The 18338-nt window shown below is 47.9% G+C and overlaps 1 long non-coding RNA gene across 1 annotated transcript; it reads right to left on the bottom strand.

Moving 5' to 3' along the window:
- Window positions 1–461: 461 nt before the first annotated feature.
- Window positions 462–6759, bottom strand: 4930444M15Rik (RIKEN cDNA 4930444M15 gene). The gene is made up of 4 exons (NR_045660.1): window positions 6466–6759; window positions 5758–6069; window positions 1782–2256; window positions 462–1038 (listed from the first exon to the last, which is right to left on the bottom strand). It is a non-coding gene; the product is annotated as an RIKEN cDNA 4930444M15 gene (long non-coding RNA).
- Between the last annotated feature and the right edge of the window lie 11579 nt (window positions 6760–18338).

The raw sequence follows: 18338 nt of genomic DNA on the forward strand, positions 1-18338 counted from the left end.
GGAGTGTCCGTGGATTTCAAAGCAACGAGCAGCTAGCTGAATTTGAGTTTTCCCTGATTTTTCAGAATGGAGGCTCCTTCCTTTCAGCTGACAGAGTCAGCAGCTGTCATAGGACAGGTTGCCTTGGTGCGCCATGCTTCAGCAGTTTGTAGATAGATGCTAAGTGTCAGTTGAATGTCTGGGGAAGGGAACTGAAGGACCACTACCAAGACTTGTTTAAAAAAAAAAATCTGGGCACCTAAAACAGAAAACTTTCATGCACAAAACCCAAAACTTAGGTTTCTTAGCCAAGGCTCTTTTTTTTTTTTTTTTTTTTTTTTGCTGTGGACCCGCCCCCTGGTGTCTATGAAACCCACATAACTTCTTCAAATTTTCTAGGTAGAGAGACGACATAGAGAACTAAAAGAGAATTTTTTGTTCTGAAATACAGTTAGCACAATATTTTAAGAAATAAAGTTTATGGTTCTAGGAATCCTTGTTTATTAACAGACTAAATAACAAGGTCTAGGAGCAGGTTTCAATAATGACTGTAATTTTGAAGCAGTAATGGGTTTAATGACATTTTCAACCACCTGACACAACTGTCACAGATCTGAAAATAGTGATGATGTTCCCAGAGACCACTGGAGATGTGGTTGTGGCGATGTATGTTGCTGAAGGAGACACTGGCAAAGATCAATGTAACCGAGACTTTTTTTTCCCCATCCACATTGATGCAGCTGCTGAGTTCCAGAGTTGGTGATGAGCCAGGCTGACCATCTTCAGCATCCTTGGCAGCTGTCATTTTGAAGGTCACAGGTGGTCATGGGGAAGAGGCACCCTTGAGGTGGGGCCCCTGGGAGCTTGCCACAGGAAGCATTGAGCCTGGGGCTCACTGAGGAAGCTAGGCTGACCAGCCAGCTATCCCAGGGATCTTCAGTTTCCTCCTCCCCGGCGGTGGGATTCTAAGCATGCACCTGGCATTTTCTTCTGGGTTATAAGGAATTCATGTCTTCATGGCCATACTGACTGAGCTATCTCCCAGGCTCCCAGTCAGTGCTTTAAAAAACAAAAACAAAAAACAACAATGAAGTAAACAGAAAACCAAAGACGTCACTCACAATATAATTGCAAAACCTACACAACCAAATGCTACTGGGATCCAAAAGAGAACCAGAATACCAGAGCATACCAGAAAACTGGACGTGTGTTGGGACCAATGCCCGCAGCACTTACACTGCGAACGCTGGCTCTCTCCTCACAGGGATCCATGCACTGTCACCCCCTGCTCCTCTGACGTTCTGGCAGAGAGCAGGCATTGTGTGACACAGTCGTCTAGAAGAACAGGAGCAGCATGGAGATGAAAAAGAGGAAGAAAGGAAGGGAAGACAGGTGGATAGGACGGACGAGGAAAGGGAAATGAAGAAGGGACTAGAAGGGAGGGAGAGAAGAAGGTGAGGGAGGGCTGGGGTGGGAGAGAAGGAGGGGGAGGGGGAGGAGAGAAGACAAGAGAACAGGAAAGGTGCTACAAGAGAAGGGAATGTCTGGGTGTGACATTCAGGAAGGCCCTATGCCCTTCCTGAAGATTCTTCCGCAGTTGACAGCGGCAAGTCTGGGTGAACATGCAGAGAGCTCCCTCTCCCAGTTTGCAAGGACACTCATCCCAGGCTTCCATTGTGGCTGGATGAGGAGGTTTTCCTGCCTTCAGACCACCCCAAATACCTTCCTCTCCACCCCGTGGAGGTTTGAATGAGAATGGCTCCAGCGTAATTGAATGCTTACTCATCAGGGAGTGGCATTACCTGGGAAGAGATAGAAGGCGTGACCTTGTTGGTGTGGCCTTATTGAAGGAAATGTCCCTGGGAATGGGTCATTGAAGTTTCAAAAGCTAGACCCTGGCCAGGGTCTTTCTCTTCCTGCCGCGCTCCCTCAGAACTGGCTGAAGAACACTAGCTACTTCTCCAGCTGCGTGCCGCCATGTTCCCTGTCATGGGGATAAAGGGACTAAATCCCTCTGAAACGGTAAGCAGGCCTGAACTAAATGCTTTCTTTTATAAGCACTGCCGTGGCCACCGTGTCTCTTCACAGCGATGGAACACCAAGACAACCTCCTTCACTCCGGGAGAGGCAAGGGTGGTAGGCTTTGAAGTGTTTGTCAGGGTCCAGACAACTCCAGGCAAGGAGCGCAGGGGCACCGCTGATAAGGTCAGATGTCTGGAATTCCTGATGTGGTACTTTGCTCGCGCGCGAGAAACGGCTCCCAGAGATTGTCTGCATCTTAAGAAGAAACATTTTAGTACCTTCATCCTCTGCTCCACAAATATTTACTAAGCATCTTCATCGGAGACAGTAGATGGCTTGTGGCTCCTTGTACCCTTAGGACACCTCTGCTCCATTGTCAAAAAGCAGATTCCAGCTGTTTTCCTCTGTGTGGTTAAAGGGAGGTCCTTAGATAAAGTGGATGGACTGTGAGAGGAGGAATCCATGTCTCAGCTCAGTGGATGCTGCTCTGGGGTGATGGCCAAATGGAAGGACCCCAGAGGGACTATCATGGGCACAGTAGTAAAGGCCATGGGCTCTGCAGGAGTGACCTGGACTGATAGACATGGGACAGATCAGTAGGCTTTCGAGCCTGTGTTAAGACTCTTCAGAGAAACACCCAATAGAAGATACACAGAGGTGATTTATAATGGAAACTGGCCACACAATTAGGGATGCTAGAGTTCTCCACCATCTTCTATCTAGAGAACAGGGAGAGTTGGTGATTCTCACTGAGTTCCCAGACACAGGAACCACAAGCCCCAGGTTGGGACAGGGTGGATATGTCCCTTGTTTCCACCATGTCTTTGTTCTGTTGAGACCCTCAGTGGACTGGATGGTACCACCAGGTTTATCAGCCAGATGCTGAGCTCTTTCCAGAAACTACTCAGCGACACGCCCAGGACTAACTGTTCATCAGTTCTCTGGCTATCTTCTAGCTCAGTCCCGTTGACACGTGAGATTAACTATCATACCTTCACCTGTATCTAAAGCGTTCTTTGGGGGGCTGGGGGTTTGTCCAAGCAAGCATGATGATCTGAACTCAAGCCCCAGCACCCATGTCACAAGCTGGGCGTGGTGATGCATACTTACAACCCCAGCATTGGGGAGGCAGAGACAGAGACACCCCAGAGGCCCGCCAGCCAGCCAGCCAGCCAGCCTAGCTGAATTAGTGAGCCTAGGTCACTGGGAGAGACCTTGTCTCAAAAAGCAAGGTAGACAGTTTCCGAGGACCAACACCTGAAGTTGAACTCTAGCCTCCATACACATAAGAATGTGTCTTCATTTACATACACATATACATGTACACACACGAACAGACATGCACATTCTCTCTCTCTCTCTCTCTCTCTCTCTCTCTCTCTCTCTCTCTCTTTCCACACATGCCTACACCACATCACAGGCACATAGACATACAGACACACACACACACCCCTCTTATGTAACTACTCTATAGTCTGTGTAGCTCTGACCACCCCTCAGACAATTTCTGCTGCCTGGAAGAAGACAGGAAAGCAAACAACTGTAAGTGGAATGCAGTGAGGAGAGCTGGAGCCAAGAAGGCCACAGCAGCTAAACTGAGGGGCTGGGGAGAGGGCAGAGGTCTGTGCAGAAGGAAGAGTGTAAGAGCAGAGCCCTGTAAAATAGCACTGCTGGGTTTGGGAACAGGGTCCTGCGGTCAAAACTGATCACCGCAGGAATCCAGTAGCAGGGCAGGCAACAGGCTCTGAGGGCCACCAAAAGAGCTGACAGACGGACAGACAGACAGACAGACAGACAGCATTTGCTCAGACTCACCTTTAGAAGTCCTGTGTTGATAAGGTGGGCCAGGTGGAGTGAAGACAAGGGTTTCAGTAGGAAGCTATACCTGACTGACAGTGTAGTACAGAAAACTGGGAGATTAGCTATGTGAGGTTGTGGCCTGTCTGGAAGGAAGGAGCAGCCCTGAGATTTGAGGGGTAATGGGCCTAGGTAGGATGTGATGGTAAAGAAGGGAGCCAAGGATGACTGTGTTCTACCAGGCAAGCTGAGCATGGAGGGGGAGGATGAGGCTTGGGATTGAGATGGTTCTGGGAAAGCCCTGGGGGAGCCCAGTGGACACTGGAATTGGGGTTTGAAGCTCAGGAGGGAGGTCAGACCAATTCTGAGTCAGGGTCAAACTTCAAGGATTCTGTTGTCATGGTGAAAGGGACCCACTGTAGACCTAGAGGCAGGCAGAGGGGCCATTCTTGTGCAAGTTCCTACAACTCTGGGAAATTGGTTTTCTTTCATCACGTCTGTTTCTCCCACTGTAAAAGGTAGATGGCTTATGCTTGTGGTGAAGGTCACACCGGATGGTGCATGAGGAAGCTCAAGGACGGTTAGCTGCTGCCTGGAACTCTTCACGGCTGAAGGTTGTGATGGCTGGAGTGGCCCAGGATAGGCAGCCTGAGAAGGGAGAAGCCTGGGACAGCTGGGACCGTGAGCAAGAAAGGGTGTTCTCTCTCTCCTGGGGCTTGGGGTATAGCCAGTTGGTGGAGTGTTTGCCTAGCATACTCGGTGCCCAGGGTTTGATCTCCAGCATCACATAAAACACAACTATAATCTAGCTTTTGGGAAGGAAGTGGAAGTAGGAAGATGAGAAGTTTCAGGCCACTCTCAGCTACACAGCAAGTTTGAGGCCAGGCTGGGCTGCATGAGACCCTGTCTCTAAACAACAACAACAACTTTAAATTAATAAAATAGTGTTCTCTCAGTTTATTACTGAGCCAACTGATGACTAAAGACTGTAGTTCAAAATCTTTTAAAAATAAATTCTCACCTCTTCTATTGAAATACAGTCAATAGCTTAGTTTTAGAAGCAGGCCAAATGAAATGTACTCTCTGCACTTTTAGATGAACGGAGCCACACTCTAAGCACCACAGGGTAGGTTTCCAAGGGATGTGGCAACCTCCACTGAGAGAGGAGCTTTCTGGTAATCAGCTGTGTGACTTTGAAGAGCCACCAGCTCCCTCTGAGCCTGCACTAAGCTCTCTGTAATGTTGACTCTCTGGCTAGATGGAAATCTAGCACGAAAGCCTGTTTCCAAGTACTTGGTTGGACTTGAGAGAGCAATGAGGGCTCTGGTTGTAAGGGATGTCTGTACGCCAGCAGAGAAGGTTCCATCCGCAGCAGGCCCAGAGCCTACACAGTCAGGGCTGGAGGTAGGGCAGAACAAAGGTGCTCTGTCCAGGAGTTGGGGGCCTGGGTTCTGTTCCTAACTGGTTCTGAGAGTTCATGGGTGGTCCCAAGCTCCGTGACTACAACGGACACCTGCGCTAGTGGGTACCCTCATGTTTACAATAGGTTGGGGAAGAGAGGAGTTGAACAACTTCTCATAATGAATGAGATGTCTTTTTTAAAAAGACAAGTTAGTAGATTTCTGTTAACCTTGGTTTCTTCCACAAAACAGGGTTCTGAATGTGTATCTCAGGGTCTATGAGAGTAAATATGCTAAAGTAGCATCTATTATGCTATATAACACACACACACTATACATACACAAATACATATACTGGGGCATAAAGAGATATTCAGAGCACAGCACGGGTCATTGGGGAAGGGGATAAAATGAGAACAGAAGGGAACATGAGTCTCCTACGTACATACCCAGTTCCACAATGGCTGCTAGGCCAGTGGCTTCCAAATGGCCAGTGAAAGAAGAAAATAAAACCCACTTGAGGCCATCCTTTCTGGCTTAAAATTTGTCAGTGGCTTACTTAACTATAGCAGATGCCTTCATCCTCACGGGCTCTTTCTCTCTCAAAGCCCCTCATACAGATCCTCATTCTCTGGATCATGGAGAACTGAAGGAGAGCTCTTCCCTGCTGAGACAACTGTTTCTCTGCTCAATTCACCCAACCTTTTTCTTAGGGAGCTTCCTGTGGTCCAAGGTGGGCTGGCCAGCATCACTCTGTGGAAGCGTCCTGTGGGGTTCATCTCCTTTCAAACTGTGGGTCCTCCATCTCTCCAGCCTCTGCTTCCTCTCACCCATCATGCTCCACGCAGAAGACAGAACCCCATCCTGCATGCTGAAGAGGCAGGGTGTGAGGACTAGATCTGAGAGCTTGCTGTCTGGAGATCTGTTGCCCCCCCCCCCTAGTCAACATTACAGAGAGCTTAGCGCAGGCTCAGAGGGAGCTGGTGGCTCTTCAAAGTCACACAGCTGATTACCAGAAAGGTTCTCTCTCTCAGTGGAGGTTGCCACATCCCTTGGAACCCCCCCCCCCCACAATGCATCTTCATAGAGGACACAGCACCCAGTAGCAGCTAGGTGTTGGATTGAGTAAATGGTGACCCAAGAGAAACCAAAATGGCGGCTACTAAGGCAGGGCTCCCTGGGGAAAACCTCTGGCGAGGTAGAAGACAAGGTGGGAATTCACTGATGAGAAAAACAGTGAGCTCTAGGTCAATTACTGACAATTTACCTAGGGCAGATGAGGAGATGTTGTCTAATTGCGGCTTCACATAACACTCATAAAAACTAGTGATATTGTTGGAAGCAAGTTGAGCCCTGAAAAGAGAAAGCTGAAGGTGGCACAGATCTGTGACATCCAGACACATTCTCCGGGGGAAAGGTTACAAAGTTACTGGGCTAGTGACTAGTCATGAGTCATCCCCAGAGTAAACAGATAACAGGCAAGAAGGTTACATGGTGACAATTCAGAGACCGCTGAACTGTGAAGATTATGTGGGGCCTCTCAGGCTAAGCACTTTCAGAATGTCGGGAAGCCATGGTAACCCTCACAAACATTCCACAGGCAGTGATTGTGACCGCCAGTCTCTCTTCCCCCACTCCCAGTTTGGAATGTACTTTGAAACAGTGGGACCATGTTTTCTTCTTAACTCCTCCCATCATCTGTTCCAGAATCTTCAACAACTACCTCCTTGAATTCACAGGATTACCTGGGATTTAGGAAGTCATGGTATGCTTCATGATGAAACTCTGAATTGGAGGTCATCTAAAAAGAGTTATTCCCTTGTGGCTACATCTCCAAGTCTGTTAAAGGCTAATCCCAAGCCTACATGAAAAGAGATTTATAGTACAGAAAACTGTGCATTTAACTCCCCACTCCATAACTATGGCGTTCTTACCCACAGACCCAATCAACCAATACAACAGAATGTATTTGGACAAAGCATTGCAGCCACGGTGAACATGTATAATTTTTTGGGGGGGTCATGATCCCATAAACCATGAAGTACAACAACAGAATAGTATTTGCACTGTGTGAAGCTTGATAGGGTCTAGAGACCCTTTAGCACATGTGAGAAGATGTAATGAATCATAAGAAAACACTAAGCCATTTTATGTAAGAGACTTAAGCAGCTATGGACTCTGCTATCTACTAGAGCAGGGGTTCCTGGAACTAATCTCCAGGAAGGTGCGGGATAATTAAACTGCACATGAGTCAGGATTGGAAAATGCTTGGTTAGGAAATTCTTAGAGCCTCCCAGCTATGTTCACGAAAATGTATCATGGTGCCTTTCTTTGGGCTGGCTCAGATGGAGTTCCATTGCGTACCTCTTTATCTTCCTAGAGAAGTGGGGGAGCTGAGTATATGCTTTCAGGGGGACTAAGGAGTATGAGACCCTCTGCATGTCCCAAACATTCACTCCCAAGCCAACCGTTGCTCCTTCTACACGCTTTCTTCATTCACTTTGCTGAGTTCTGATACCCATGTGTCTCCCACAAGCTTCTATTCCATCCGGGACTTGTACCCTTCCAACCTTGTTCACAGAACTCTCGGGCCAAACTTTCTGAAGATCTTATGTGTATCACCCCCAGGTGTGATTCTTAACACACATCTGTATGGTTACCTCCTGGCTCAAGATTTTCATGATCTGACCTAGGCCCATGGTTATGGCCTAGCTTAGTGACATTTGTCCTCCCGCAAGTATCTTAGGCTCTCGGCAGGACACACACCCCGCCAAGTCCTTTCTCATTTCCATCTTACTACACCCACACTTTCCTCTACATGGGGAGCTAGGACAGACATTCAAACTCACTCAGAAGGAGACCATATTAACCCATATACAGTAAATGCCAGCTCTAGTTTCAACTCTGAGGCTTTGTCCCCCAGGGTGAACTACCGGGGACTGGTGAGATCTTTTGGGGACTACTGGGAGGTCCTTATGTCATTGAAGCTATGTCCTTGAAGGAGATCGTAGGAACCTAGTCCTCCGGCCTCCTAACCATCAGGTGGGCAGATTAGCTCTGCTTCCTGCTTCAGTCATGTATTGCTTTAACCCAGGCACAAAGCACAGGTGCCAATCAATCATGCAATAGAAACTCTAAAACCCTGAGCCATAAAGAGAGCTCTTCTCTCTTCAAGGTGGTTATCCCAGGTCTTGTAACAGAAAGGTAACACAAGACTCAAACACAAAGTAGCTCAGAGTGTAAAACACATCCAAGCCAGAGGCTCCTCTATCCTGCTCTGAGTTTCCCTTAAACCATGTGTGGAGCTTTTTTCCAGAGATGGGAGACAGTAGTTGTAACTTTACATTTTCTTAGTGTCCTGTTGTCTTAGTCAGGGTTTCTATTCCTGCACAAACATCATGACCAAGAAGCAAGTTGGGGAGGAAAGGGTTTATTCGGCTTACACTTCCATACTGCTGTTCATCACCAAGGAAGTCAGGACTGGAACTCAAGCAGGTCAGGGAGCAGGAGCTGATGCAGAGGCCATAGAGGGATGTTCTTTACTGGCTTGCTTCACCTGGCTTGCTCAGCCTGCTCTCTTATAGAACCCAAGACTACCAGCCCAGAGATGGTCCCACCCACAAGGGGCCTTTCCCCCTTGATCACTAATTGAGAAAATGCCTTACAGTTGGATCTCATGGAGGCATTTCCTCAACTGAAGCTCCTTTCTCTGTGATAACTCCAGCTGTGTCAAGTTGACACAAAACTAGCCAGTACACCTGTATTGGTGACAGTCTCTGTTGTGTGCCTTCCCACACAGGCTGGGCTCTGAATGTGGCTTTCTTCACTTGTCCTCTCTAGTCTTTTCCTGCTCGTCACATTCTAGGGGTGACTCTGTGTTTGTAGGCTTTCCCACCCTGTCCTTTGCTCTCCTCACATTAAACAGTCAGAGTAAACCACTGGCTTCTGCCAGTCTCCTCACAGAACACTGGCTTTTATTCGACTTTATCATCCCAGCACCTAGCTCAGTGCCTTCTATATCACAGGCATTCCATAAATTAGGGAATTAGGGAATGATTAAGCATTGGCTGGATATATTTTTAAAAATACGATATGAAAGATGAGGCATAGTAAGTACTATATGAAAAATGAACTAGAAAACTTTCAAAAAATTTTGACTAAGACTCACAGTAAGATACATCATACTGCAATGTAGCACACACACACACACACACACACACACACACACACACACACACACACACAGGTTGAGAAGCTGAGGAGAAAGGGCTTATCTTTGCTATGTGAGATAAAGTGTGGTTTTTTTAAATTTAATTTTGCTCCATTTCAGTTTTCAATTAACTTCTCATTATAGAGTGTTAAAATGATTTCATAGCTTACAAGCCAATTCAACCTACAGCTTAGAAAGCATTGGCTTGGAAGCCTTGGTGAGTCCCCCCCATCATAGAGAACTCACCCACCCCAGCCTCATTAGTAGCATCTTAATGGTGATGTGTTTAATGAGAGTTGGTGTCGTTGCCAAAAACAAAACAAAACACAACAAACCAAAGCAAACATCAACCACAGAGGCAGTTGCTATCCTAAGGATTTCATAGGTTGTACTCAGTGCTAGCCTTTTCTTTTTAAAGGTTCAGCCTGATTTAGGAATGATCTAATTTTAGACCTTACAAAGCAAGCTGCTAAAATGAGTGGTTTTTAGAGTTCCTGTTCATCAGAGTTTGTGCCTGGAAACCCTAGGTCTCTGTGTTGGCCAGGTACAGTGGGCTCCAGCCTGGAGAAGCCAGCTCATCATGGATGCTTGCCTGGGCCTTGCTCGCTGTACCCCACTGTCACAGCAGCCCCTCCTTGCCAATGCTTGGTTTTGTTCCTTGCTTGACCAGCAGAGAACATGGGCCTGTCTGCCTGCATTGCCAGGGCCTTAAACTCCACTTACAACTCAAGGGTCCTTCAACAGTTCTAACTCCATCCCAGTCTACAGGCCTGACTGACACAAAATTGTACGGTTCATGGCTGAGTTATATGTTACATAACAGAACATAGAACACATAAACAACTCCAATTTTCTCTTTGGAGTCACTACCTGTCTGTCATTCTCTTGATATCTAAATTGCCAAGTTACAGGGCAGAAAACAGCCAGAGGTGTGTGTGTGTGTGTATATATATATATATATATATATATATATATATATACATATATATATATATATATATATATATGCCATTTTGAATCAAATCTATAAACTCTACAAGGTCTTGAGAGGGAACTGGAAAGAGTACAGCATAGGTGCGTAGACCTATGACCAGGCAGGGATTTAGTCTTTGTCTCTAAAGGAGCCTTGGCAAGCTGTATCAACCATCTAGCTGCCAATTTATCGCCCACGATTAGTTTACTGACCTACAATAGGCCAGACACAACTGCAGTGAAGGACGGGGGAAAATAGGCTTGTGTTCATGCTCTAGCAGGAGAAACAGAAAAGAGTCAGATAAGCTAGGTGTGTATCAAAACATAGAAGATATGCTAAACACAAGAGTCCCCAAGGGTGTGTGCAGGGCAGCTAACACAAGTGTGTGTGTGTGCATGCAGGCATGCGTGCGTGCCTGCATTTAGTGGTGTACCCACACCATGGGAGGGGAGCTCAGGAAGAGGTGGCGTTTTAGGTGAAGAGGGGTGAATTGAAATAAAGGGTGCATCCAGTGAGAGGATGGTCCTGTGGAAAATCCCAATGTACTGGCTGGTTTTATCTGCCAACTTGATGAAAGCTAGAGGCATCAGAGAGGAAGGAGCCTCAGTTGAGGAAATGCTTCCATGAGATTCAGCTGAAAGGCATTTTCTTGATCCCTGATCAATGGGGGGCTGGGGGTGGGCAGGGAGGGTCCAGCCTATTGTGGATGGTGCCATCCCTGGGCTGGTAGATCTGAACTGTATAAGAAAGCAGGCTGAGCAAGCTATGGGGAGCAAGCCAGTAAGCAGCACCTCTCCATGGCCTCTGCATCAGCCCCTGCCTTCAGGTTCCTGCCTTGCTGGAGTTCCTGTCCTGACTTCCTCCAATGATGGACTATGATCTGGAAGTGTAAACCAAACAAACACTTTCCTCTCAACTTCCTTTTTGGTCACAGTGTTTTATCGAAGCAATTAGAAACCCTAAGACAGCTGGGCAGTGGTGGTGCACGCCTTTAATCCCAGCACTTGGGAGGCACAGGCAGGCAGATTTCTGAGTTAGAGGCCAGCCTGGTCTACAGAGTGAGTTCCAGGACAGTCAGGACTGCACAGAGAAACCCTGTCTTGAAAAACCAACCAGCCAACCAACCAACCAACCAACTAACCAAGTAACCAGCCAACCAACCAACCAACCAACTAACCAGCCAACCAACCAACCAACTAACCAACCAACCAAACAAAAGAAACCCTAAGACACTGAAGATGATAAAGAGGTGACTTTCTCCCAGAGACAGAGGTAGAGCTCAGTGACTGTCAACAGTGGCTGTCTCAGCCCCTTGTCACCTCCCCTCAGCTCATGGCAAAACAGTAGGCAATGTTTTGGCACATAAACCCTGATTGTTTTATTAAATCTTTTGAAAGACTTTTTTATATTCATGAGTGTTTTGCCTGTGTGTATGTATGTATGTATGTACGTATGTATGTATACCACATGTGTGCCTGGTGCCCATGGAGATCAGAAGAGGATGTTAGATTCCCTAAAACTGGAGGTAAGGACTGTTGTGAGCCATCAAAAGGTTACTGGGACTGGAGTTACAAGGAGTTGTGGACCACCATGCGGGTGCTGGGAATGAATTGAACCTGGTCCTCTGCAAGAACAATGAGTGACCTTAACCACTGAAGCATCTCTCCGGCTCTGACACGAAGATTTTTTTAATGGTTAATTCGAGGGATATGGCTGGGTAGTAAGCAATTGCTTAGCCATGCACTACCCCAGGTCCAGTCCCTAGAATCACCCTCTAAATTATTATCATCATTTGTCAGAGATGAGGATTGACGGAAGACCTTGTATCGTTATCACCGAATTATAGCCCAGCCTTTAAAATTATTGTGTTTAACTGTGGTCAAAATCTGCATGGCCAAGTTTGTCATCTGAACCGCGCTGAGGTGGATAGATCTGCGGCAGTGTCTTCACCAGAGCCACGAAACTGTCATCACAATCCATTTCCTGAATGTTTTCCCCATCCCCGGCTGAAACTTGCAGCCTCTCCCTTTAGCCGATCGCCACCCCTTTCCTTTCTGTCTCTATGAGTCAGAGGAGTTAAAGTAGCCCTACGTCACCTGGTACCATGCCTTCCAGGTTCATCTATGAAGCAGCTGGCTCCAGAACCTTCTGCCTGCCTAAGGCCGAATAATGCTCTGCTTCTGAGTATGCTGACTTGGGTTGTCTGTTTACCTCACTGCTGGCTGCTGGCTGCTGTCCCCCTGGGAGCTCCCTGCTTGGCTGCTGTGGCTAATGCTGCCAGGAGGTCAGTTGTCCAAGAATCTCTCTCTTCAGGCCCTTCTTCCAGTTCCTCAGGCGCCACATCCAGAAGCAGGAGAAGAACCTTAGGAGCAGTGTCCACTCTGCTCACAGACCCTGTTCATCATGGCTCCAATGACTCTCGATTTCCATCTCTGCTGTGTTTCTTAGCCAGCACGGGGCCTGCAACTACATCTCCTATCTGGATGCTGTGTAAGGTGCAAGTGGGGTCCATACTAGGCTCCTTGGATAGGCAAACCCGGGCAGGGCTGGTGCAGATGGGGGTGGTGAGGAGTGTGCAGGGAAGTGTGTGTCCCTCCCCTCCTGTTGTCACACATTTCTACACAGTGTGTGCCTCTGATTTTGTTGAAAAGGACAATTCTGCTCCTGAAATAAAAATAGATCTAATCTATTCCCCCATGGGAAAAACAGAAACCCACAGAGTAAACGGCCTGCCAGACATCCTGGGGTCAGAAGTGGTTCGGCCAGGACAGAATCCAGGCTCCCTGTCTCAAGTGAGCACTGCTGTCACCAAGCCAGGTGTCAGAGATGACAGAAGCATCTTCCTCTGTTTCTCAGCTCCCCCTTCTTCTTGTCTCCCTCCTTCTTAGAGCAGGAGGAAGAATGGACCCTTGCAAGGACACAGCTACCGCCCAGGGGTGCCTGGCGAGACAGATTCTGCAAATGTTTGTCAGCTCAGAGCCAGGTCTAGAATGTGGCCTCTCTGGAGCTCGCTTGTTGGCTCCCCCAGATGCATCATGGAAGGAGTTCCGCATGCTCTGAGACAGTTTCTTCCCAGGAGGGGATCAGCTTACTGGTGTGGACAAGATCATGTGTGTGTTTGTGCGCGCGCGCGCGCGTGTGCGCGTGTGCGCGTGCGCGTGCAGAGACCAAGGCAGTAAGAGACCCAACTAAGACTACCCACAGATTTCTAGGCTAAGCAATCTGATGCGCTGGTAACAGTATCTGGCACACAGGAGTAGTTATGGCAGTGGGTTTTATTACTGAGGCAAAGACACGGGGGGGGGGGGGGCGAAGAAGAGGGGCAGCAAGAGGTAGAGAATAATTTTGGTTTTGAAGCCTCCTCAATTTGACAAAAGGCTGAGCTTAGAGAATGTGCCTGGCAGCAGGCACAGGGAGGGCACTGAGACATCACGCTGAAGGAGCTGCAGTGTGGCTCAGCCCGCCAACCAGGTCCCCCAGCTCAGCTCCTTGCTGTCCCCATACGTCATCTGGGCCTCATCCTCGTTTGGGGGTGGGGTGGAGGGGGAAGAGAGGTTTCTTTGCAGATATGTATGATTAAGTAACAGAGAAAGGCCCTTGACCCTCCAAGGCCTGCAATGATACCACACTCTGTCTCCTTCTGAACACACCTGACCTTGAAGTCACCCCAGCTGGGCTGATTTACGACATGTTAATGTGACTGTTTCAAACTCCATTTTTCTGTCTGCTTTCTGGATGGAGATGGACAAGAGCGAGGTCGGGGAGGAAGGGCCTTATTCCTGACAAGGCTGGCTGCTGTGGTGGCAGGTCCCAGCACCCTGCTCCCCTCTGCACTGTCTCTGTCCTTTGGGTGCAAGGGAGCGATAGTGAGGGTACTCCTCCCACACCTTTGTGTTAACAGCGTAAATAACCACGCCAGGTAACTGTCTGTGTTTGCCCCAGCCCCTCCCTGCTGTGTTCTGTTTCAATAGCAGAAACTAAAGGAAACCAGGCTTCTGTGACCACTGAGTGCTGCCAATTGGCCTTTGGGAAGGCAGCTCTAGTCATTTTGGGGTGTGTATGTGAGTGTGTCCTGGGCCAAGACTAGCGAAGCCTGAGAAGATACTCGTGTTAAAGGCCACAAGCTTAGGCAAAGCTTGCAACTGAAAGGCAAAAATAAGTAGCCCTGTAAGAGACAAAGTAGCAGTGAACATGGGGCAGTGGTGTGGAGGCAGGCATTAAGAGGCCCTAGGGACATGCTGCCCAGGGTGGCGGCCTTGCTGTGGAGATAGGCTGACTGTTTTCAGCTGGTTGGTTCTCAGATGCCTAGCTGCCATGGGAAGGCTGTGTACTGGCTTCCTCCTGAGCCCTTGTGCCGAAACTGGCAGGGAAATTCAAGCTGGCTTATTACCTCATCGACTTTCCCCTCTCTGCCCCCGGGGAGAGTCTAGTGTGGAAAGCAGCAGGACCTTTTCCAACACAAATAAACCATCATCTCGGGAGTGACCATGATGCTAGAGATGGGGATAGGGTTTCACTGAGAATGCAGGACTTCCCCAGGGTCACCCCCCTCCCCCATCAAGGATGCAGGCCAATCTGAGGCCTGAAAGATGGAGACGTCCTCTGAAAATCAGGTTTGGTGACTCTGTCCACATAATGGCTCTGATTCACAGGAGCAGCGCTGTTTTCTGTGGACCCTTGTCTAGTTGTGGCGGTTGCTGGGAAAGATGAAGTCCCCAGACTGGAGCTCAGGCTGCAAAGAGGCTGGCATGGTAGGTAATCTCCTAGATGCCTTGGTATTCTTGAGCCTAGATTTATTTTTGAGACTTACCTAAAGCCCACATTCATATATTACTACAAAGAACAATGGTACATGGAAACATGGGACTGACTGCAGCGTGTGCGTAAGAACACTTTGTCATTAGTGGGGCCAGCGAGTCAAACCATCCATCCCTCCATCCTGGGCACTCATGCTGCTCTGAGCATGTCCTAAGATTGGGCAAGATGTTGAGTGCGAAGCAAAATGTTCCCTGTGCAGGGCCCCCTGAGACTATCTTGACTAGCAATTATTATAAGATGATTATAAGATCATCAGCTGATTATACATGCAATTATAGGTAGATAACTATGGATATAATTCATGTAGTGTTTACACTTTTTAAAAAGCAGCGTAACTCACATTGTACCATTTGCTTTCCACAACAGCCCTGGCAGTGTCAAGGCATCTTTAAACACACTCGTGAGCACACTGAGGTCCAGAAAACAAAGCCATGGGCCGAAACCCAGGACCAAAATTCCAATCCTGGCCTGGTTCTATGATTCTATTCTGTCTTCTATGGCTTGAGCCCTGCCAAAATCATGTACTCACCAAAGGGATATTCATTTGTTTCTTTGTGTGGTTCATGGATAGTTCCTGAACTTTGGGCACCATCTCTTTCTTGGGTGGAGTAGAGAGAAACATAAAAGAATCTCACTCTTCTGTCTCTGGATGGGGAAGCCTGGCAGTTTGGGTTTGATAACTTGCTTACTTATTTCTGCCTTGGCCATGCTTCCCAAACCTGTTTGAACCCAATGTTCTGAGATGACAATTTTCACTCTTGCTGTACCTGGAACAGCCCCAAAAGCTCATTTTGGTGTCTTATTAGAATGATTAATAATACTCATTTTTGTGTGTGCTTGCATGCTTAAAAAGTATCCTGGCTTGGGTGATAGACCACATGATCACCTTCCAGGGACACCCAGCACAAGGCTGCAATTCCCAACTGAGAGCTGTGCACAAGAGAGCAACTCCAGAAGCCAAGGGTGCACAGTGAGATTAAGTACCTAAGACAAGGTGCATCTAGAAAGCAGACCTCAATTTTAAAAGCCCTGTAATTACACAGTATGCAGAAAGCGCCACGAGTGAAGCTTTCCAGAAGCAGAGCTCACCAAATAACCATCTGTGCTTTAGTGTCGCCAGACTTCCTTTCAGAACAGATCAGGTCATGTGACTAGTTGGGTCCTTGTAATGGCAGAAGCGAGATGCCCCTTCTAGGCCAAGGCAAGATCTGCTGCCCTCTGACTTCTACCTGTTGCTGAGATGACTTCTGTCGCCAAGGCACCTGGATACCGAGCCACTCCTTGACAAAAGCCCTCTCCAGCCTGCGTGGACCTCGCGTGAGAGAAGTCTAGGTGGCTGTGGGCAGCCCACAGGCTTCCGTTGCCGCTGCGTTACAGCTTGTCGTCTTAATCTTGAAATGAGACCTGGTTCACTTGATCTCATTAATAAAAGGTCTGTGCTCCCCCTAGTCATAAAAACACGCCACCCTCCTGTTCACTGTCCTCTGAAGGAGCTGTTTTATTTCAGTGTTTTTAAGGTGGTACTGGATCCATAGGCTCACACGGCCCCTACTTTCTTGGTGCTATCTGATGATGTACCTTAAGCCCCCAGAGAAGTCGCTAGGTACCAGCATTATGGACTTTGATGGAGACGTCACCTTAGATGCTTATCAGCCTGTAAAGTAAAATTCCAATTTTCCTACCCATGGAGTTCAGTTTACCTGTGTCCCATCCAGGGTTTCAATTTCCCATGGAGTTCGAAGTTTCTAAGGATGTGGGTTAAGCCCATTTATGACCTATAAAATCAGTTGTAAAAGATGCAACTGGCATTTAAAAAGTTAAGTAGTGTAGAAGGAAACCAGTGTCTGTGAGGCAAGAGCGTGCACCATTCACAAAACGTGTTATGTGGGGATGCTGCCATTGGGTAGCTGATTAGGTCTTACTAGGTGTCACGTGACCACATCTCCTGCTGTACAGAGTGGGTCAGCAGGGATCCTCAGGTGCCGGTGGCAGGTCTTGTCTCTGCAGAGGACTGATGGAACCAGGCACACATGTACATTGTATGTACAGTGGTACATACAAGCACTTCCAGGAGGCAACCTGGGAACTAATGGAAAACCAACTGGTGGGTGAATTGCATGGGAAGAAATCAGCCAGGTAGCTGATCGGCCCACTGTCTATCTCTGTCACCCAGAGTTGGGCTGGGTTCCCCTGGGGCTGACTTTTGCAGAAGTTACAGTTTGCCATTGAAATGAGGATAACCAGTCCCCTTTGCCTGGTAGGTACCCTTATAGTAAAGTCTACATTAAAGAGAGGGGACTTGAGTTCCTTCAAGACGGAGCCACAGTGCCCTGGCCTAGGAACAGACTTTGGTGGTGTGTAGCACGTGTACTTTTAACCAAGGCAATGGAGAGAAAGACAAAAACACATCATGGGAGTCAAAGGAGGTGATGGGGCAAAGCAGCCTGGGATGTGAAGCTGCTTCTACCTCTTGGTAGGCAGCTGGGCTGCTGACCCTAGCATAAGGTGTCGCTTTCTGTATGGGGATGCTGATATGGGACTGTCCTGTTGCCTTTTTGGTGGGTAGGAAAGAGGATGGAGAGGAGAGGGGTCTGATGAGAAGCTCAGAAGGTGAGAGAATGGACAGCGTTCAAGAGCATCACCAAAGATGCAGGTAAAACTCAAGAGCTAAACGCCCTGATCAGAAACATGCCACTTAATGAAGTCTTACTAACCACTCCCAATACTTCCATCCTTAACGTTCTTGTAATGTTAGAAAAAATGAAAAAATAGGACAGCAATACAAGTGGTGCACGCCTTTAATCCCAACACTGGGGAGGCAGAGGCAGGCGGATTTCTGAGTTCGAGGCCAGCCTGGTCTACAAAGTGAGTTCCATGACAGCCAGGGCTATAAAGAGAAACCCTGTCTCAGGAAAAAAAAAAAAAAAAAAAAAAAAAAGATGGAATTAAATAACTACCAAGTGCTTAAAGTTGCATGTAGCTGTTCTTAATCCTGCTGAGATCTTGGGGCCAGTTGCTATAACTTCTTTCTGTAACACTGAGCTTTATGGGGCTCTGAGGGAGAGATAGGGCCTGCTGCCCACCCAGAGTGCTAAAGAGACGTCAGCCGCTGGGCCCTGGGGTAGGGTGGTTTTCACCA

The sequence above is a fragment of the Mus musculus genome, chromosome 14 (assembly GCF_000001635.26).
Source record: "Mus musculus strain C57BL/6J chromosome 14, GRCm38.p6 C57BL/6J".
NCBI classification, from domain to species: Eukaryota; Metazoa; Chordata; class Mammalia; order Rodentia; family Muridae; genus Mus; species Mus musculus.